The sequence below is a fragment of the Myotis myotis genome, unplaced genomic scaffold (genome assembly GCF_014108235.1).
Source record: "Myotis myotis isolate mMyoMyo1 unplaced genomic scaffold, mMyoMyo1.p scaffold_m19_p_6, whole genome shotgun sequence".
NCBI classification, from domain to species: domain Eukaryota; kingdom Metazoa; phylum Chordata; class Mammalia; order Chiroptera; family Vespertilionidae; genus Myotis; species Myotis myotis.
Window position 1 is genome coordinate 69,560,633 of NW_023416368.1, and position 22,409 is coordinate 69,583,041.

General features: G+C 46.4%; 1 protein-coding gene across 1 annotated transcript in view; it reads right to left on the bottom strand.

Moving 5' to 3' along the window:
• Nucleotides 1–14,940, bottom strand: part of MFAP3L (microfibril associated protein 3 like) — a 45,919-nt gene extending 30,979 nt beyond the window's left edge. Inside the window, exon 1 of the mRNA XM_036312923.1 lies at nt 14,807–14,940. The gene's annotated coding sequence lies outside the window, so the exon portion shown is untranslated. The remainder of the gene's footprint in view (nt 1–14,806) is intronic.
• Between the last annotated feature and the right edge of the window lie 7,469 nt (nt 14,941–22,409).

The following is a 22,409-nucleotide window of genomic DNA, read 5'->3' on the forward strand; positions in this document are numbered from 1 at the left end:
CTGTGTGGCGCCGGGCTGGGCGATCTGAGGCTGCGCCTCCCCCGCCCGGCGGGGCTTGACAGGGGACCTCAGGCTGAGGCCCCTGCCCCGGCGCTGGGCCAGGGAACCTCAGGCCATGCCCCCTGCTCCGGCGCCGGACTGGGGGACCTCAGGCTGCACCCCCTGCCCTAGCACCAGGCCGGGGGACCTGAGAGTGCACCGGGGGACCTGAGGCTGAAGCCCCCCGCCCGGCACCAGGCCAGGGGACCTGAGGCTGCATCCCATGCCCAGCGGGGCTTGACAGGGTATCTGAGGCTGCACCCCCCCCCCACCCAGTGGGGCTTGATGAGGGACCTGAGGCTGCGCCCCCTGCCTGGCGCCAGGCTGGGGGACCTGAGGCTGCATCCCCCATGTGGTGGGGCTTGACGGGGTTGGGAACGGCCAGGTCTGGATCTCGCCCAATGGGGGTGGGGCCGGCCGGGTCTGGGTCTCGCGCGATTTCAAGGTGCACATGGGTGGGCAGGGACTTGACTCTGGGTCCCGCAGCGTGCCCCAGACTCTGACAGGAGGGAGATTTTCATATACTAATTTTCTTTCATCTCTGACACTTCTATTATAGATAAAGGGCAAATAGCAATATTAAAATATTTCCTCTAATTAATTCCCTTTTACTGTGCACGAATTTCATGCACTGGGCCACTAGTAGTATTAATAAGTGCCTAACCAAGACAGAGAGTAGCAATAGGAACAGCCAATGTTCCAAGTGACAACTACAAGTCTCCCTGTGGCCTAGGAGCTGAGATCAGAATTAGGGTGGAATTAAGTTCCTGAGATATATATAACATGGGATGGGCCCTAAGGTTAAGATCAAGAACAGAAATTTGGAGGTGAGGTGTGAAGAGAGGAACAGTTTAGCCTTTTAGGATTAAGACCTACTAGCTCCTTTCCTCAGTTTTGCCACTTACTAGTAAATGGCCCCTGGCAGTTAGCTGATCCTCGGAGCCACAGACCTTTCTCTTTCTTAGGTCCCTTCCAAATCTACCATTCTGTGACCACACAGCCAGGGGTGTGACTGCAGCTGGTGAAGGAAAGAAATGGTGAGGTGAGGAGAGAAGAAGGAAAGAGCAAGGGGGTTGTTCATATTCAGATAAAGATCCCACTACAGAGACTTCAACCAGGGCGAAGTACTTTGATTGCCAAGCCATCTGTGACTTGATGGATGGTCCAGGAGCCAGCTTGTATACCATACTGTACAAGGGAACTTGTTCTCCATAGAAAAAGCATCCTCTTGTGTATTCCTTACATCCTGGACGGTATGATGAGGGAGAAAACAGACCCATGCTTCCAAAGCCTTTGGACCCCCTGCCCCCACCCCCAGCCACAACCTCCAGCTGTCCTCAGCATACTACAGAGGTGAATCAGCTCAGATTCCTTTAGGGCAGCAGTTCTCAACCTGTGGGTCGCGACCCCTTTGGCGGTCGAACGACCCTTTCACAGGGGTCGCCTAAGACCATCCTGCAAATCAGATATTTACATTACGATTCTTAACAGTAGCAACATTGCAGTTATGAAGTAGCAACGAAAATAATTTTATGGTTGGGCCACAACATGAGGAACTGTATTTAAAGGGCCAGAAGGTTGAGAACCACTGCTTTAGGGCTTAAGGTAGGCAGGATGGACCAGCTGCTAGGCTGCCACGCACAGATGGATGCTCCTCATGGCTATTGATGCAGACCTCTCCCTTCAACCCCACTCTTGGGGCAGCTCAGTACAAGGACCTTGCTACCTGGAGATGATCACCCTAGCACCTGTGGCCACGCCACTTACCCAGCCTTTCCTCTTCAGACCAAGGACCACAAGGATCTTTGCTGTACCACGGAGAGGCTGATGATTACCACAACCCTCATCTGGGGCCTTGAAATTTCACTTGATAATTCACTACAGAGTAGTCTGTCTGCTCTTGCAACTTGAGGTATAATTTTTATCATGAAAATTCCCTTATAACAAAATGTGGTCGGTGCTCAAATATTTGTTGGCTGTGCTAGGCAGGAGGCATGAATGACTTTTCTTTTTTTGAATGATTAGTAACAATATGTGCATGGGGAATGCCTCAAAGAAAATTAAAACAAAACACTAACACTTTAGTTATTACAATCTACATTTGCAACGGTTCCTCACTCCAGGGTAAAAGCTAGAGAAGGCCCTTCCATGGCCTCTAGGATATTTGGTGTCTGGCTGCCTCGCAGTATTCATTTATCACTTCCTGCCAGCCACACTGGGCTCTGCCAATCTTAGAATATGCCTCATACACTGGAACCCTTGCACTTGCTATTTCTTCATTTGGAAGCAGTGCCCCTGGTACTTACAAAACTCACTCCCACACTTCCTTTCTGACTTCTTGGGTCCCAGCTCAAATGACACCTCCTCAGCAGGCCCTCCTTAGTCATCTTATATAGAACTAGATAGAGGCTGGTGCATGAAATCTGTGCACGGGGTGGGGGTGGGGGCGTGCCTTAGCCCAGTTTGTGCCTCTTGCAATCTAGGACTCCTCAGGTAGGGTCTCTAGGCCTGGCTGGTGATCAGGGCCTATCAGAGCTTTCCTTCCCCTGGCTGCCAGCAGCTGGCCCTGCCCCCGCCGCTGCCACTGCTTGCCATCTGTGCGGTGCTGCACCCCCCCTCCCCCACCACTGCTCGCCTTCCTCTGTGGGTGACAGGCATGAGGTGCTATCGCTTGGCTGGCCTGAGCCTCCCTCTGCGGGGCGATCACTGGTCAGCCCCGCACACCTGCCACAGTGTTGCTGGCTGGTGGCCTGGGCCTCCCTCTGTGGCTGCCAGCCGGGGGGCCCCACCCACCCGGCCGGGGCTCCGTGCTTGATCACCAAGCCGAGAGTGGCCTGGGCCTCCCTCTTTGGGGTGATCAAGGAGCCCCCTCCTCCCCAATTGATCGCCCTGCTGGCCGGTGGCCTGGGCCTCCCTCTGCGGGGCCATCTTGGGGCAATGGCAGGGCCCCACGACCAATCGCATTGTACTCGCCTTGGCTGGTCTGGTGCCAGTGTGTGTCATAGCATTGCCGTCCAGAAGATGGTCTGGACGGTCGTTCTGCTGTTGGGTCATTCAGTCGATTTGCATATTACGCTTTTATTATTATAGATAGTGGGCCCCACCCCATCACCTGCTGTCCACATTTACTCTGCCCTTTTCTACCATGTATGTGTGCACGTGTCTGCCCCTGCAAAGATATAAGTTCCCAGAGGGCTGGGCTTCTGTTGCAGTAGACACTCCTCACTGTCATATCCCCATGTCTGGAGACGTGCTTTGCACATAGCCAAGCACCTGAATTTATATTACTTCTGGGCCCTTTCATTTAGACATATTACTAATTTACTGGGCAGCTACATTTGCCCTGCATTTCTGACAAATTCCACCCATTTCTTAGAAATTCTAGGTAAATATTCTCTAGGACAAAACTAACTTTAAAATATCAATGAAGATTTCTCTAAAAGTCAGTCTTGGGAAACGCACCTTATCCTAATATGAGCTGTGACAGCTGTGGTGTTCCAAACTCGGCCCTGGGAGCGAGGCTCAGGGAGCGTGGAAGGAGGCTATGGGAATCCAGCCTGTCCTTGGACTCTGGCTGTGGTCTGAGATGAGTAAGTTTGTGGGGAATAATTCCGAAGCCTGTGTAGGTTCTGATGAGCCGCCCTAAGATGTGTCACTCTGTTAGGCAGATTATTCTGTGCTAGAAACAGTCACGGTCCAGCAGGATCAGAAAGACCCTCTGGCCTTCCCCTTACTGCCTAAAAGAATTTAAGCTAGAATACCTGCTTCAGGAAGGCATGATCTTCATAGATAACTATAGTTTAACCTGATCTAGGAGTGGTAGACAGGGAGGAACCCAGCAAAGCTATTTCATTAAAGTCCACCCAGTGTCTTTGATTCATGAGGGCCCAACAAATATTTGTTTACTAAACATTAACTCTTCATCTCCCTGTGACCTGCTTAATTCCCTTTAAAGTCCTAGCCCCCCTCTTCCTCCTCCTTAATCCAGAATGACATCTATAGCTCAGGTTGCCTTACTGTCCTAGGAATTTTCTTGCTTGTGTGAATTCCCTGTGAGCACTTTGCAAATTTGATTTTCTCCTGCCAATCTGCCTTATGTCATTTTAATGATTCGACCAGTCAGAAGAACTAACAGGGAAGAAAAGGGGAAAGTTTCCCCATCCCCCAAAATATACATTCTTCCCACTGTTGAAATGAAAAGCAACTGCCTACTTAATTTAGATTTCAAAATGTCAAAACCAATCTGCATTCCTTGTCTCTTTGGCTCTATGATTGGGGCCATTCAGAGCCACAGTTCAGATCTGGATCACCCGGGGTTTGTTCTTTTATCAGAATAAAGTTTCATCTACTTGAAAAAAATATGCTCTATAACTGGAGAGGGTAGTTTAAAAAGCTTTAATGTTTTTGTGTGTGTGTGTGTTAAAATATATTTTATTGATTTTTTTACAGAGAGGAAGGGAGAGGGATAGAGAATTAGAAACATCGATGAGAGAGAAACATCGATCAGCTGCCTCCTGCACACCCCCTACTGGGCATGTGCCCGCAACCCAGGTACATGCCCTTGACCGGAATCGAACCTGGGACCCTTCAGTCCACAGGCCGACGCTCTATCCACTGAGCTAAACTGGTTAGGGCGAGTGTGTTTTTTTTTAGTTTCCTTTCTCTACCAGCCCATTATCACAAAGTGGAATTGCATAATGAGCATTTCTCCAAATCACTCATGCCAAGTATTTTTAACAGACATTCACTAAGAACTGGATCCTCTTGAAAAACAGACCAAAAGAGGCTCTTTAATTTACATTCTACTCAATTTAATTCTTACTATGAGCATGAGACGATGTCCCTTATGTTCCCCTAGCATTTTTGGTTTACATAACACCACCGCAGAAGTTATGCCCTCTGGGTCTTACCACTGTCCCAGGACACACGCAGGCTTATGTGTTTCTATCCATCATGCACTGAAAAGAGCAGAGAGGCCAAGCCACCAACCCTCGTAGAAACACATCTGACTCAGTTCAGGACTCTAGCTGTCTGCATGCAGTTACCGGTGAGGAACACCACAGCTTGCGCACCTCCAAACTGTCATAATTATTATTTTTTAAAAGAATTAAAAAATATTGTGATTATTTATTATTTTAAAAAGTATTGTTTTAATATTTGTACAAAGAGCAATACTTTAGTGCATATTCTAAGATCACCCTTTCCCCCAAGTCAAGTGGTTTTTAATGTGACAATGGGAAATACACTAAACGAAACATCAGAAGATAGATGAAAATGTAGATTCGAGGGTTTCCACAGAATTTTTGAAGGAAGATTTGCTTTAGGCTGAGCACACTTTCCGTGTGTTCTCAATCATTTCTCAGCTGGGCAGTCAGATTCATGCAAGTGAGGAAAACAATTAGGAGCCAGTCATATCAATTAATTGAACACAAAGTATTTATGAGGCTACTATTATCAATTTAGTACCAATTCCTGTGGGAATTAAAAAACTTGTTATTTTTTAATCCTCACCTGAGGACATGGTTTTTTTTTTTTTTTGGTTGTTTTTTTTTTTTTATGAGAGAGAGAGAGAGAGAGAGAGAGAGAGAGAGAGAGAGATCAGTTGCCTCCCATACATGCCCCAACGACAGGGAATCAAACCCGTGACCTTGATATGTACAGGGATGATGCTCCAACTAACTGAGCCACACTGGCCAGGGCAGATTAAAACATTTTAAGATCAGGTCTTTACCCTAGAGGTGCCTAGAATTTTGATGATATCTGCATACGAAGTCACATATAATTAAGCACCAAACTGGGTAAATACCACAGAAATGCAGTCAGGGCTAGCTGGAAAGGTCACAGAATGTTCCTAGGGTTGACCAAGTCCTGAAAGATGAATAAAGGTGATAGGGCAGTTTAGACAAGCGGGGGGGAAACAAACATGGCATGCCAATTAAGAATAGAAACCTATTACAGCATCTTTTAGCAAGGCCCATCTCTAGAATGCTATTGGATATTAGGCACCCCTCCAGAAATTCTATTAATAAGAGGCCTCTAGGGGCTCTTAGGAGAAATAATAAAAAAGACTTTGGGATACATGATCCATTACTTAGGAAGTAAAAACTACCACCCCAGTAAAGAAGGGGAGATAGATGGCCATAACCTGGAGGTGGGGATGAGATGTCCTATGAAGGCAGGAAAGGACCAGAAATCCACTATAAGTCCTGGGTTCAGATGTACTGGGGAGAAATGCTCCGCCTCCAGTAAAGCAAAGGATTGGTGATACTCAAATATTTTCGTTAATTTCAAGTTCCTCAAAAGTGTTTTAGAAAGGAGAAAAACATTCAGAAGTCTAACAGGAGCTAGACTCACTCAGAGACCAAGTAATCTAGGCTTGAACCAACCTTCAGGGGGGAAAAACTTTCCCTCCCACTTGGGGCTGGCAGCAGGAATAACAAAAAGATGGCTGGGAGAGAGCAAGAGCGGAAGTGCAGGCTGCCCAGTAACATGGCAAAGCAGCCCAGCCCACCCTTTCCCTAGGGTAGCAGAAATTTACAAAACAAAATTAGCAATAGCAGCTGAGCAGCAAGAAACATCAATAGTTATTACAAGGCTTGGGTGACTCTTGGAGCCAAACAGTGACTCTTGGAGCCAAACACTAATGCAGTTTTCATTCAAATATCTCCCTCTGCTGAGGACCAGGGAAAGTGGTCTTTAAGAAGGCACAGTCTCTAGGCATCTACCTACCTCTTTATAGGGGAGCCTGGCCTCTGGGATAAGAGTTAACTGCTGGTCAATTTGGGATGGTCTCCACTGTTACAAATATAGAGCTCTAGTTTCAGGAGGGTACCCGAACAGCAGCCTCCCAGCTTGTCTATGAGAGGCACTGCTTTAATAAACAGATAAGAATGATTCGAATTAGCCCCAGGCTCCTCTGGCCTTGTTGGAACTGGATGGGCCCCTTCAGTGGGTAATTCAGGAGCACTTGACTCCAACCCATTTATTTCCTTAAGAGGCAAAGCCTTCCCTTATACTCTTCCCGGGACCAAGAGCCACTCAAATCCTCAATGGAAGGAAAGAATTGGGATTATATTTAAAAATCTCAGCCAGCTTCCTCTTTCCCACCGATTACAAAGAGTCAACTTCAGCCCAGACTCTCAAACAGTTACTCTGTGATCCAGAATTAGGGAAGCCCACCCCACACTAAGTTTCTTTCTTTCTCATCAGCAAACCCCAAATGCTTCTGTCGGGAAGCTGGAGAGCCAGCAGGGAATTAATTCCTTCTCTCTTCCATCCTCTCTTACGAAATTCTGTGCCCTGTGATGATGAAGTTCCGACTTCTTCCCTCACACGCAGCTGTGTACACTCTTTCCTTACTTTAGGTCCCTCTGCCTAAGCCAGTGCAGTGGAAGTTAGTCCCTCTGGTAATGCAAAGTCTTGCACTTGGTAGGAGAGCCCTTGAGAATTGCTCTAAGCCTGAAATCCATTGAGAGGGTGTGCCTGCCACACATCAGCAGTACTTGACCCAAGTCATCCAATGACATCCTTTTCTTTCCAGCCCACATGGCTACCACTCCCTAGTTTACCTGCTCTTGCTGACCTGCCTCTAGTCTTGCCTGTCCTCTCGTCCATACGCCATGGCCATGTTGTTGCGGAAGTCAGCTTATGCTAAAAAGTCTGATTTAAAACATATTCCATGTCTTCATTTTGTCAGAAGCAGGAAACTATAAAGTCCTCGGCAGGGCATAGATGATCCTTCATGGCCTCTTTCACCTCATCTCTGGAGCATCCCCTCCCCGGTCCCCATCACATTCCCTTTCTTGAACTCCTTGAAGCCCCCCAGAACCTCTGTGTCTTTCACCATGCTGCCTTCCATAAGCTTGCACATCTGGTGAACCCCTACTTAGCCTTCAAGTCATGGTTCAGAAGCTCTCCAGGATGCCCGGGGAGCCCCAGACACTCCTTTTCTCACTGACCTTTACTCATAACTCTACATTTTCACTGTAATTGTCTTTTGTACATTTGATCCTCCCATTAGATTATAAGCTCTCAGATTACCAATATTTATTGAATTAAATGATGAATTAATTACTGAATAGATAAGAAAGGCTTATCTGGAGATACAGATTTGGAGACACTGGTGTATGGGTGACTGATGCAGTTCAGGAAAAATTAAATTACCTGGGAAGAACACAGTAGGCCACAAGATGAGAAGGTGAGGTAGAAGCTATGGAAATTTGAAAGGCAAACACTCAGAGGAAGAGCAATAAAAAAAAAACACACACACACAAAAAAATGCCCAGCTGGCATGGCTCAGAGGTTGAGTGTCAATCTATGAACCAGGAGGTCACGGTTTGATTCCTGGTCAGGGCACATGCCCGGGTTACGGGGTCGATGCCCAGTGTGGGGTGTGCAGGAGGCAGTCGATCAATGGTTCTTTCTCATTGATGTTTCTGTCTCTCTCTCCCTCTCCATTCCTCTCTGAAATCAATAAAATATAAAAAATAAAATAAAACAAACAACAACAAAAAGAAACACATGAATCATCAACAGCAAAGACAAAACAAAAAAATATCTAAGGCACACATCCCAGAAACTAAGACAGAAGAGATTAAAAAAAGAGGAACAGTTCACGCTGAACTCTTCCTCTGCAGTGGACAACAATTATTGCATCACTGTATAGGGAAGTTTGGGTAAAAATCTTACAAAGTTATGCAAATGGAAGCTACACAATACAGATGTAGGATTTTATTTTCATTAATATCAATCTTAATCAAGTTTTACTGTTCTTTCCAGTGTCAGATTTTGCCAGCCCAGGGCTTCCTTTATCATTCCTGAAAAATTTGTTTCTCTCTTACTCATTTTTTCCTGACATACAGTTTAGTTTCAATTCAAAGCCACTCTTGTGACCCTAAGATAGAAGATTTCTTCACGTTAGGTTTTTGGACACACAGAGATGTCAATTCAACCGGACTGTAAGGATTTTCAGGACAGATACTAAGCCCTTGAACATTAAAGAGGCCGGATAAATATGTCTGGAAAGAATGATTACATTCCATATATGTAAACACAGAAGTTAGGTCAGTTAGTATTATAGCTGTCACCCAGCCCCAGCGAATATGGAGCCCATGGTAAACATTGCTAATTGATCATGGCAACTCCTCAGCTGAGCCTGTATAAGCCCACAGTGCTACAAGCAGCTACTACCCACTAGTCAGAGTTGGTCCAGATGACCTAACATCATTCCCAAGTTAACTATGTTAAATCTGAGCTTTCCCAGCTCTCTGCTCACGTCTGCATGGTACGCAGCCAACTCAGCAGCTGCCTGGCAGAAACAAAGCAGTTAAGTGCTACTTGGCCTTTCTGCTTTACTGTCTATGTCCTTCTTCTGCTGGAAATTGTGAATGAGTTTCCTTCAGTTAATTAATTTAACTCATGCCTACAAATGTCCTTTCAGGTCAACTCAGAGAACCGAATCACATAACATGCTGATTCCAGATCTCTATCCATCACTACCCACCTCTGGTTAGACACCCTCTGTCAAAATGCCCTGTGAAACCTGAGATTCAGCTGTACATTGCATTTTTTTTTTAGATGAATCTGGCAGCAGTCGTCATTGCACGTTCCTGTTTAAAAGTCGTTTGCTGGTTTCCCGCTGTTTATCTATAATAGATCAAATCCAAACTCGTTTGCATGACATCAAATTTCTCACAATGAAAGGACCACTTCATTCCCCTTCTCCTGCCCCTGTCTATTATTCCATCACACCAAATCCTTCTTTGTGTGTGGCTGCATTTGCTTTCTATGGCTCCTTTCTAGGGCACTTAAGTCACAGTCTTGGTGACTGAACACACAACTTTATTATCTTTCCGTTCTGTGGGTTAGAAGTCCAGCATGGGTCATAATGGGTTAATTAAGGAGTTGGCAGGGCTGTATTCCTTCTGGAAGCTCTAGGGGACCATTGTTTCCTTGCCTGTGCCAGCTTCTCATTCCTTGATTCATGGACCCCTCCCACCTTCAGAGCCAGCAAGGGCTGATCAAGTCTCTCCCACATGGCATCACTCAGAGGCTGACTTCTGCTTCCCTCTTTCACTTATCAGGACTTTTGTGATTATACTGGGCCCACTGGATAATCCTGAAAAATCTTCCATGTCAAGATCCTCAACTGAATCACATCTGCCAAGCCCCAAAGGGAGTATCTTTTAGGGGAGGGGTAGCTATCATTCTAAATACCACGATGGTGTTCCTCCTGCCTGGAAAGTCTCCTTCTCTGCTTGGAAGTCCCCCATCCAATTCCTTAGGCATTCCTGAAAGTCCCATGGAAATGTCACTATTTTCATGAGACCCCTCCTCTTCCTCCAACCCAAGGGGCTCATTCCTAAGTCTCCTCAGTTCCATGTACAACCACCTCTCCTGCAGCACTTGCTTTGAACTATAGTTTATCTGTCCTCAAGCATGTCTCGCTGACTGGGTGTGAGTGACTGTCTTATTCATTTTTGCAGCCTCAGGGGCCTAACTATAAAAGATTGTGGAGAAGAAAAATGAATTGTGATATTTTGATGAGAAAAGACCTCAGGTGGAGACAGGCACAAGACCAATAAATTCAGAGGACTTCTGTTTTGAGTACAGTTTAGAAACTATTTCTGACAGCTCTTACCTGGTTATCATCAGATGATCAACCAAACCCCTTAATCCTTTAACCACTCCAAGGAGGTATTAGAGCAACCATTTGCATCTAAGGCCATGTTTAACTTCATTATGATTTGCCAGGGGTCACAAAATGTGGTCATAGTTTTAAGTGTCCTTGGCTTGGCTAGAAAAGAACAGGCCACACGCCAAGTGCTTAGTTAGATGTCCAGTTAGTGCAGATATTATCTGCCTGATTTATGGATTTAAAAAAAAAGAAAAGAAAATGACACTCATCTAACAAATCTGACTGTACTATGTTGGAGGCTAAAAGCAACTTTGCCACAATAATTACTTGGTATCTCAGTGTCTGGAATTTCTTGCATTAAAAACATAGAACAGAAAGTTCAAATTAAGCCAAGTTTATATAGCCTCAAATATTTAAATTGCAAGCCAAACAAGGAGTTGAATAAATTAAGGTCATGTGAATGGGGTGGCGGGGAAGATCTACAGTGAAACCTCGGTTCTCGAACTTAATTCATTCCCAAAGGCTGTTCAAGAAACCATTTGTTCAAAATCTGAATCATTTTCCCCATCTGAAAGAAAGTAAATTGAATTAATCCATTCCAGACCCCCAAGTGATTCCCTGTTTTAACCTTTCTCAATTGCCTGTGATCATTGTTTTGTGAGCACTTTCACACCCTTAGCAACATTAGCACTCTCGATGGCCTCTTTATTTTAAAATTGTGCTAGTTGTGGATTTCGCCATGCCATGCTTAGTAGCCAGGTCCGACACACAAACACCTCTATCATACTTTGCAATTCTTTCTTTTTTTAAAAAAAAAATATTTTTATTGATTTCAGAGAGGAAGGGAGAGGGAGAGACAGATGGAAACCAGTGATGAGAGAGAATCATTGATCGGCTGCCTCCTGCATGCCCCACACTAGACTTGAGCCCACAACCCGGTATGTGCCCTGACCTGGAATTGAACTGGTGACCTCCTGGTTCACAGGTTGGTGCTCAGCCACTGAGCACACCGGCAGGGCTATTTCTTAAGTTCTATCATTTTTCTCATAAGTTTTCTTTTCACCTTGCTGCTATTACTAATCTTCTTAGGGCCCATGGTGTCATACTGTATGTATCTATACTAATAAAAGAGTAATATGCTAATTAGACTGGAAATCCATCCGGACGTCCTTCCAGACAAAGCCACGGTGGCAGGGGCCAAGGCAGAGGCAGTTAGGGGCAACCAGCCTGGCGGGGGGGGGGGGGGGGCAGTTAGGGGCGATCCAGCCAGCAGGCAGAGGTGGTTAGGGGTGATCAGGCAGGCAGGCAGGTGAGCGATTAGGAGCCAGCGGTCCTGCAGGGATTGGGCCTAAACTGGCAGTCGGACATCCCCCGAGGGGTCCTGGATTGGAGAGGATGCAGGTCGGGCTGAGGGACACCCCCTCCCGTGCAAGAATTTCATGTACCAGACCTCTAGTTTAATAATAATTAGCAACAACGACACCAAAAAAACATAAAAATACAGCACAATTAACAATTCGAGATTTAGGGGTAAACTGACTCATACTCACACATTCTCTCCTTTGTCACCTAAGAGACGTGTGACTGATCATACAGGTGTCTGAAAGGGTTGTTGGGTTGAGAACCAAATTATTTGAGATGGGAGACATTCCAGAAGTGAGATTTGACTATATTTTTAAAGGTAATAATTTGCTATGAATATCTAATGTTACTAATTTCTATAAAGTACAGAAATATAAAGACATGAAAAAATAATTATGTGCTTGGCATTTGAGCTGCAAGAACCCAACAGTTAGGTACAAAAGAGAAGAAATTATTACCTGTTTTCTAATTTGAATACAAAAATCTACTTTGCTACTTTCTCTTCATTAGCAATATAAAAATCCCTCTTGAATCTAAACCCTGTTGCTTTTAGGTTAGGAGAAGGTGGAGTTTAAATATGTCTTTTGTTAAATTTCATTGTCCTTCCTAACTAAAAAACAAAACCATATATATAGATCTAGAAGGGGCCTATTGATCTATATTAACCCTCACATTCACAAAGGCTTAGTGCTTCCTCAAGGTCAGCAGAGCCAGTACTATCTTCCACTTGGGAATGCAGCCTGAGAACACCCGACCTGCTGTACAGGATAAGTTATACACATATGTGTTACTTCATGGCAGATTTTTAACCTGGTGCACATTTATAGAAAAGGGAAGCACAATTTCTCAATATGTGTTTCTCAATTATCTAAAGCAGCGGTTCTCAACCTTGGGTCGCGACCCCTTTGGCGGTCGAACGACCCTTTCACAGGGGTCGTCTAAGACCATCCTGTATATCAGATATTTACATTACGATTCATAACAGTAGCAACATTACAGTTATGAAATAGCAATGAAAATAATTTTATGGTTGGGTCACAGCATGAGGAACTGTATTTAAAGGGCCAGAAGGTTGAGAACCACTGAATTCTAAAGTTATCTATAAATGTGTTTAGAAATGCATTTAGGAGCAATGAACACCAAACTATTTGGCTAAAATGGAGGACTTTGGGCCTAGCTTATAGAAATCATATTGTTGCTATTGTAGGTGTCTGGAAATTTCAAGCCTTTCCTGTTATTAAATCTTGGTTATGTTTAGGCATAGCATAGAGCACACTTGGGAAAACCATCCAGGATAGCTGGAATTACAGCGGGAACCAGAGCAGGCAAGAACAAACATTAAAAGCTATTCACAGCCCAATGAAAAGTCAATGCACCTTGAAAATCTATTAAGGTCTATCAAGAATACAAACAAGATAATAAGCTTAATAAAGAAAAAACTGAACCCACTAAATGGTACTTATGGAAATAGGTTTGAGGACATAATTTTAATTTAGAGGTAGAACTAGTTCCTACTAAAACAAGGATGGCTTACCTTGCTCTTAATAGGTCCAAAAATCCTAGTAATGGTAATGGTACTAAATATTTTAGGAAGAACCAACAGTAGAAACCACAGTGGGATCTACAAATTGTCTTTTTTAAAAAATATATAAGTAAAATGCCAGTAAAACTACATTGGTCTAACTTTTCTGAAAATGAATCTTCCATCTTGCATTTCATATTGAACAATTTTACTATGTTCAGCATAGTAGCAACTGGAAAAAATGTGTTTCATGTAGAAACAAAAGTGAGAAAACTTTACAAAAAACTGCTCTTCTGCAACGATAGCCTCCCAACTTCTTAATATAAAGCTAACACAAAATAAAGATTGCTACAGTAACCAAACTTTTCTGTAACAAGTATTCTTAACAACAATGGCAATTCAACCATAAAAGGTTATTTTCTACAGTGTAAGCAGATAATGGACCTGCAAACATTCTTCCTTTTTTTTTTTTTTTTTTTTTTGCTAGCTTGCTTTATAAATCTTGCAACTTGCAAGCTCCAATTTTTTGGATGGGGAAGGCAGGTTAATGGTCGAGCGTAAAATAAATCAGCTCTGCAAATACTTTATTTTTTTTAAGCCGATGAAATAACGTTTCCCTTGCCACGTCATGAAGCAATTCTGTGTCAACTTGCTATGGAGGCAAATGCGACAAACTCAGAGAGCTCCAGTCGTGAGGCGGCGGCTGGAGGCACCCACAGCTTCCCGCACTCCTGCAGCAGCAGGACAAGGCGCTCTCCTGGAACCGGACCCAGAACCCCCGCTCAGGGCCTTCGGGGGCCAGGACAATACACCTTACCCCCTATTTCGGGGAAACTGAGGCACGGTGACCGGAGCGACCTGGAGTCAGGCGAAGGCCCCCAGCGCACTTTGGCTTCCCCTTCCCCTGGGAGACCCGGGAGGCTCCTCGGTAGCGCGCGGTAGACACCGCGTTCCACGCCACAGGAGGCTTATAGTATACGCCTGAGAGGCGGTGTCCCCAGCCCATCCCACCCCCCTCCCCGGGTCCCGCCCCACAGTATGTTGAAGCATCCTGCGACCCCCGGGAGCCTGCTGCAGGGATCTCGCCGCGCCTCCCAGTGCGCAGCCTGCGCCGCTGGCTCCGCCACCCTAAGTGCCCGAGAAAGTTCCGCGGTGACAGCCGCAGCTGCGACTCGAACGCCCACCAGGTGTGGGGCTCCCCGCTATCCGCGCCTCGCAGCCCGGTCTCACCGGGCGCCCCCGCTAACCTGACGCCGCCGTGCCACTCAGGTGGCCCCCGTGCACCGCTCGCCATGGCCAGCCTGAGAGTGGCCGCCGCGCCGCGCTCCCGGTCCGAGGACTCGCAGCGCCTACAGCGGGTGAGCCCCCTCCGCCAGCTCCGTGCAGCGAGGGCTGCGTCGCCGGCGGGCGGCCGGGAGTGCGGCGCTTCCCACCCACTGGAGCCAGAGCCGGCCGGTGCTGAGCATGCCCAGTGCGGCTCGCCGGGCGGCGCGGAGGCGCGGAACCGGGTGCGGTGTCAACGCCGGGTTTTCGCAGCAGCCACCGGGGCGGGGCGGGGCGGGCCAACCTGTGGGAGCCGCGGATCCTCCCGCAGAAGAGGGGGCGGGCTGTGGGTGCCAGGGAGTCCCCCATTCGATCTCCGCGGCTTCTGGCGCCGGCCTCCGCTGCAGGACGCCGAGCTTATAACGGAGCGGAGGGCATTTATTTCGGATGCTGTCGTGCTCGGGCAGCATGACTGGTAATTGAGATGCAGGGCACAACCAGGGGTTCTATTGCAACTTTGTGGAGCGGCGCGTCGCACTGTTACTCAGGGAGAGGTTTCTTAGAATCCCATCCCGGGACACGAGAGAACCAGCCACACAACCCCCGAGCCTACCCCGCCTCCAAGGCCACCTGCCAAGCCACCTTGCGATCAGAGGCCTCGAAAGCCTTCCCGGGCGACTCTACTGTCAGTTCTAAAGCCCGCACGGAACAAGCTGGAAGAAAACACGCAGGACGTTCACTGGCGTCTTCTGAGTGGTGTGGTTCCAGGGATTTTAAAACTTACTTATTTTTTTATTATTTGTCGTTTCTAAGTTTTTATCTGATGTACAATATGATGCTTTTAAAACAAGGTAGGTTAGTCTAAAACTCCTGCAGAAGTCTGGCAGCAATATTCTGTGCACGCCGCCCCCCCCCCCCCTTTTTTTTTTGACTTGCTAGGCTCAATTTCTGGGGCCAGGACCGAGCTCCTTTTCCCCGGCTCTTCTAGGCCCGCCCTTGGCCACACCCACACCCATCTTTTACTTCCGTACCTCCCCCTTCGCCTACGGTTGCTGCCAAAACCCGGAAAGGTGGACTCTGCACGCTGACGCTTGTGGCTCCTGCAGGCAGACTGGGCTTGTTCCGCCGCCGGGTCAGGGACCGCTGTCACCGAGAAAGGAGGCTTTAAGAGACTCCCAGTTGCTTTCCTCCTTCTCCCGGTCCCTGGCCAATGAGACAAAATAGCGCCGCCGACCCCCTGCCCCAAGTTCGGACCCGCAGAAGTGGGTCAGGACCGGACTGAGCATGCTCCGGGCAGTGCCAGGCAGCCGCAAAAGCTGCGTCGGGTTGCCCAAGGTTGCTCGCTCATCACAACGTGGAAGGTCAGGAGGCCGATGGAAGCTGGGCACTAGCGGTGCGCGAGAGCCCGGACAGGTCGCCCCTGCTGAGGCCCATGGTGGGACGGGGACGAGTGTGTGTGTGTGTGTGTGTGTGTGTGTGTGTGTGTGTGTGTGTTAGGATGGGGGTGCGGGACATTTGGTTTCCCTAAAAGACTGACATTAGAAATGATATTTTAACATCACTTTTTATGACATCTCGAATAACAACACATTTTAGCTCTAAGAATTTTTCAGCCTGGTTTGCTCCCAGGCAACCTAAGCCTTCTTTCATATACATTTTTAAAGTATTTAATAGGCATTCTTTACAGTTGCACTCAAACACTGAAATTTCACCTGTTTTATCAAAGATTAAATTTTTATCCTCACTATCAATTCTGCAATATTATATTTCTTTTTAAAAATTTAGGCTGTACTGCATTCACTCTCCTGCCTCCCTTTCAAATTCTCAGAGAACCTGCAGAATGTTCTCATACTGTCTTGGATACACTTGAGGCAGGTGTGGGGAACTTGCTTTTAATTCTCTGTCACAGAAGAGGAGACTGAAATGGAGTAAGCTTCCAAGGAAGAGATTTTATAGGCTTGAGATAAACTTGGGAACCCAGAGAGCCTTGCATTGAGTCCAGGCAGAAACGGGACAGTTGTGTGTTTTGTCTGGGGAAGAGGGAGATGGGCACATGGGACAGCTGCCCAGTGAGGTCTGGGGTGACAGTGGGAAATACCCTCAGTGAGGGTTGGCTCCATTTCAATGTCTTCCCTTGTGCAGCCCTAGTTCAGCATAAGCATGGCTGGAGACACCATCTTTAAGTACTTCCCGCTAGGCTCCTAATCTGTGCTGCAGCCATCCTCAGCCCTGAGCTTTCACATGTCATTGTGGCTGGTACCTCTGAGCACTGCTCTTGAGTTTCCCAGGTCCCCATAGACATCCACATCACAGATAATCTAGCCTGGGAAAGGTTGACATCTCTTCAACAGTCCATTCCACCACTCCTCCCAGCTGAAACTTTATGGTCCAGTGTTCCATGACCTGTCTGACAGTTCCTTCTCCAGGTTCCTTTCCTCGGCACCACTCCCCATTGTAGGTGTTCGGTCCGGTGGCCTCTTCCCTTCCCATTTCTCTGAGGGCTCTCATTCACTCTGATGATTGTCAGTTCCAAGGTGGTGTTCATTTGGGTGTGCACGTGTGACCATGCTAGTTGTTTATTGCTGGGATCCTTTCTGCTCCACCAGGCACCTGTTCTGATGATTTATGCCTGACTGTTTGTCCATACCAGTTGGTAATATTTTGAATATTATCTTTGCCCCAAGCCATAACCTCTTTTACACATCTACCCGAGTTCAGACCCTTGTATGTAATCTACCAAATATCCTAATTGCTATGACCCTCAGGAAATTTGAACCCAGTATGTCCCAAACAGAATTCGGGAGCTGTGGTTGCTCTTCTGCCTATATGTCTGTTTCCTGGGACCCCCACCTTCTCAGCTATGCACACCACAAATATGGATGTTATCCTAGATTCATCCATCTGCCTTTCCCCTATCATCTTGCTAGTCACTGGCACTGACTACCCTGCCCTTAGACATCTCTGCATACAGACCCTCCACCTCCACCTCCTCCTCCACTTTCCTCTCTCTGTGTTCCTGCCAATCCATCCTCCACACCTCCTCATATTTTCTTTTTAAGCAAATCATATTGCAATTTGTCTGCTAAAAATCCTTAAGTGGATTCATAGTGCCTTCAGGATAGAATCTAAGTTTCAAACCTGAACTGGTCCCTGTGTCCTTCTCCAGATTAGCCTCCAGCCAGTGTCCCCTAGGGCCCCACATCCTAGCAACCCGAATTCCTTGTCCTGTAAATTCACGCCTCTGGGTTCCATTACTCTTCCCTCTGTCTTTTCTCCTTGTCCATCCCTTGGCAACATCTTCAAGACTCAGTTCAGGCTGGGTCTCTTCTGAACCTCCCCAAGATGACTTCCTCTTGAATACTTCACCTGCATCATATACCTTGTCTCCATTTTTAACTTAATTTTTAACTGCTTTATTAATTTCATATCATGAAAAGAATATTTTTTCCCCCAAAACTGGATGAAATTGACCTGCTGGACACAGAGTTTTACACATAGGCCATACAATATTCAGTTAGAAACTGGTAAGAGGAAACACCAACAAGTTTACAGAAAAGTAAATCACAAAACTACTAAGTTTTAGAGCAGAGGCCACGTTATTTTATTATTATTTTTGCATATTGTGTTATTATTTATTATTTTATTATTTGTAAAACATGTATACTTTTTGTTGACAGTATTACAGATGTTACCCATTCCTCCCCCTTCCCTTGGCCCCTTTGCTCAACCCCTGTGCCTCTAGGCCTTCACCATACTATTGTCTGCCTCCATGGGCTATGCATATAAGCATGTAAATTGTTTGTTTTATCTCTTCCGATCCCCTCCCTCCACTCCTAGATTTGTCAGTCTGTTCCGTGGCAGAGGCCACACTGTTAACCTCAGGGAAAGCCTTCAGATTCAAAGTATAAGGTAAAAGTCATAATGATTATCGGGTTCAGGAGTTTGGAAGTGCATATCCTGACTCATTTGCTGCTCCCTAGTCTTTCTTCTGATTTCCATTCATTTCTACACTATCTCCCACTTCATTGTGATCAATAGGCTTGATAGTTAGGGCCCATGGAAAATTAGGGACAGTCACCTAACCCACCCCAGCCAGACATCTCCTCCTGGCTTCCGGGCTTCACCCCCTCCAGATGGTGTGGTTCCTCCTCATTCTGCATAGGGGCCAGTCCCTCCTTCATTTTCCTGTTGGGCATTTTCCTTGTTGAGATTTTTTTACTGCCTGTACCTCTTTGGATGCCATCACTCCTGGGCCTATCCTTGCTGTCTGCTCCTCCTCACAATTCTTGCCGAAACACTTGGACCTGAAAACCTGCTCCCTCTCCGCCTCCACCTCCTACTCTTGGGGCTCCTACATAATCACTGGTTATGTAGTAAGGAAGCTGCTTGTTTTTCCATGTGTTGACCTACAGGGGGATTTTACTTGGTGACTCAGGGCCACGGGGAAAATGAACCAAGAAGGGTGTGAGTCACTGCCTAGTCTGGTCTACCTTGTCTCCATTTTGACACCTAACCTTGATTTACTTTCCTTTGTTATATTGTAGGCAACATGACCACAAAGGCTCATCTCAACCGTCTTTGTATCTTTGTTCTCAGTCCTCAATACAATTTTACTTGATAAATGAATTATAGACATATATACCCACGTAATATTTAAAGTTTATTAATTTTTAAAATTCTATCTGAGAATAGTAAATTGAATGAAAAGAAAAAAAACCAGAACAGTCACATCATATATAACCTGCTGAATGGTTATGCTCCTTTGAGTAATAAAAGCAAGATCTCAGATGTGACTTTAAACCCAGTGATTTTCTTCAGCTTCAGAAATCAGGAAGTATTTTTGTAAGCCAGTCTGATGTACTTGTTTTAGCAGCCTGTAACTGCACAAAGCCAGCATGGTATTGCTAATTAAGCACAAAGTCCATTGTTCTCTCTTACTGGGTTTCCTTCCACAGTGTAGTTATAAACTCATAATTATAGGGTTACTTCCTAGAACAGAGTTTGTTGTTTGTTGTTGAAAGTATGGCGTTTTGGAAGGGCAGATTAACCATTTAGGAATGAACATGATTTTTATAGTTCTACCAGCTCCCATTGCCTGCTGAGAGCACCCAGAGATAACTGTGGATGGACGGACTGCCTCCTTTAGGTTAAGGAGAGGTGGTGAATTCATTCCAGACCTCCTGAATAGAGTGGGCCAGGGACAGTGATGTTCATAGCCCCTCCAGTTGGTCCTCATTGTATACTCGAGAAACACAGTTTTACGTCATATGAATAAAAGGAAAACAAACAAACAAAAAAACCTATTAGTCCAAAACTTCAAGTAGCTCCTAAATTGGTTTTCATTGGCAGAAAGATATATATGGGTGGGAAGAATATTGGCCTATTTATTAAACGTGTTATTCATGTTTGTTCTTATTCACGTTAGAGAGTCTGGAGAATATAGACTGTATGTAATATGGGGGCTGCTTGTTTTTCCATGTGTTGATCTGCAGGGGGATTTTACTTGGTGACTCATATAGGCCCAGGGTTATTCTCCAGCATCTCTTTCCTAAGGCAGCCTCCTCTCACAGAGGGCGATGGGGCAGTGAAGGTTCTGACCTTACCTCCTTCCTGGAAAAGGACAGTCACAGATGTGAGACCCTACATTAGGCTTTTTCCTGGTTCCTGGGAGACTGAAAGGGCACAATTAGGAAGGAGGATGGGGGAGGAAGGAAAGAAAACCAACACTTCTCTATAATCTCGTGACTTGCTGGAGAGAACAATGCTTCTTTAAAAGTCTGAGTCAGTATTTGGGAAATACTCCCTTCTGTATTGCTTTAGGTTGAGCATTGATGTTGGTCCTTTGGAGGTGTGTGTGCATGTGTGTGGTCTAAACGTGAGCCAGTTGCAAAAATCAGGAGAGCAAATGGTGTGCCTGCAGCTCACGTGGGGCAGGAGACCCCACTGGAAGGAGCATGCCCTTTCTGGGCCTCCCTGTGGGACCACTCCAAAGCCCTGCTCTCCTGGACAGTTTCCCAACCTGGGACATTCCTGGGCATTGCAGCCAAGTCTCCTGTGTGTAGGGACTTCCTTGAAAGTGGGTGGATATTTGCATAGGAAGGTTGGAAGAGGGATTCTCATTGTGAGAGAGATTGTGAAGAGGGGCCTGGAGAGCCTCACTGGGGAAATGGAGTGAGTCCTAGAGGGAGTCTCCTTTGTGTAAATTTGACTTCACAGGGGCTTTACCTTGGATTCTGGAAAAGTTTTGTCATGTACATAGCTTGAAGTTTTGTTTTTTTAGTTTATAATTTCCTCAGGAAGGACAGAAGGCCAGACATCCACTTCATCACCATAGGATAGAAGAGGTCAAAGTTGGGTGATGCAAGTAATCAAACAGACAAACAAATCACTGGTCAGCAAGTGGGAAACCAGACACCCAAAGAAGCCAACATGATGCCCAGGAATGTGGCCCACAAGGATAATCCTTTGCCCCAACACTTGACAGGGAGGCCATAGCACCCACTTTGGAACATGGCTCAGAACTGAGGGCCCCTGGTCTGGCTGGTGTTGAGTGTCGACCTATGAACCAGGAGGTCACGGTTCTATTCCTGGTCAGGGCACGTGCCCGGGTTGCGGGCTCAATCCCCAGTAGGGGGTGTGCAGGAGGCAGCCAACCAATGATTCTCTCTCATCAGTGATGTTTTTCTCCCCCTTTCTCTCTGAAATCAATAAAAATAAAAAATAAAAGAACAGGGCCCCCCGAGTCCAGGTGAGCCTCTGCACCTTCACTGCAACCTTAGCAGGAGTAACCAGAGAAACCTGCATGATGAGAAATGTCCTGTAAATACGGGATGCAGAATTGGGATTTTCTGTGCTGGTGATTTTCAAGCCTCTCTCTTATATGAGTAGTTATTGACTAGAATTAAGAGGATAGTAACTTCCATATTTTTTCTTTTTATCCTATGCATACACGTGACACCAAAAGTCTCGGTGTGGACATGGGGGTTCTGGCCAGGTTGGAGGCTGGGAAGAAGCCTTGGTGTGTGGCCAAGGCAGAGAGGTCGGAGGGCCAGCTGGATGCCAGGGGAGTAGGAGCCCTTTTGGGGGTTTAGGAGACCTACAGAGGCAGGAGTGATGAGCATGCCATGCTGGCCTGGCAGTAGGTGGAAGGAGCTGGTTTTCGCTTGGTAAGATTGAAGGACACTAGGAGGCTCAGAAGCGCTGTTGTCTGTGGATGTGTGGCCTCCTCCCTCGGGCCTTCCCCTCTGCGGGGTGAGGTTTGGATAGATCAGGAAGCTGCTGTCCAAAGGCCAGGTCCTGTCCTGAGAGTCCACACAGTGGGGAGCGTGAAGGCCTGGACATCTACTAGTGAATTGTCACCATGGGAAAGGACTGAAGTGGGGACTAAAATTTACTGTTGCTTCTCCTATAATTGAAACTCTCCTTCCCCATCACAAAAAACATGGACCACAATGTGCTCACCTTCAGTATGATCTCACCTTCCCCGTCTGGCTGTAATTACAGGAACGACTGTGCTTGGTTTGTTCTCCATACGGATGAACAGTTTCTCCTCACTTATGGACCACGTGGTGGTTATAATAGAACTGC